At 35.4% G+C, this 390-nt stretch overlaps 1 protein-coding gene across 1 annotated transcript in view; it reads left to right on the top strand.

Annotated features, from left to right (window-relative positions):
* asb7 (ankyrin repeat and SOCS box containing 7) overlaps positions 1–390 on the top strand; it is a gene marked incomplete at its 5' end in the record, with an annotated part of 10,586 nt that overhangs the window by 1,126 nt on the left and 9,070 nt on the right.

Below are 390 nucleotides of genomic sequence, written 5' to 3'. Positions count from 1 at the left end.
GTCCAACTCATGTCAAAATCATGTCCAACTTGTGTCTAAATCATGTCTAAATCATGTCCAACTCATGTCTAAATCATGTCAAAATCATGTCCAACTCATGTCAAAATCATGTCCAACTTGTGTCTAAATCATGTCAAAATCATGTCCAACTCATGTCAAAATCATGTCCAACTTGTGTCTAAATCATGTCTAAATCATGTCCAACTGATGACTAAATCATGTCCAACTCGTGTCTAAATCATGTCCAACTCATGTCTAAATCATGTCAAAATCATGTCAAAATCATGTCCAACTTGTGTCTAAATCATGTCAAAATCATGTCCAACTCATGTCAAAATCATGTCCAACTCGTGTCTAAATCATGTCCAACTCGTGTCTAAATCATGTCTA

The sequence above is a fragment of the Austrofundulus limnaeus genome, unplaced genomic scaffold, assembly GCF_001266775.1.
Source record: "Austrofundulus limnaeus strain Quisiro unplaced genomic scaffold, Austrofundulus_limnaeus-1.0 Scaffold98, whole genome shotgun sequence".
Lineage (NCBI taxonomy): Eukaryota > Metazoa > Chordata > Actinopteri > Cyprinodontiformes > Rivulidae > Austrofundulus > Austrofundulus limnaeus.
Note: the sequence above shows the minus strand (reverse complement) of the source record. Positions and strands in the feature narration are given on the sequence as shown.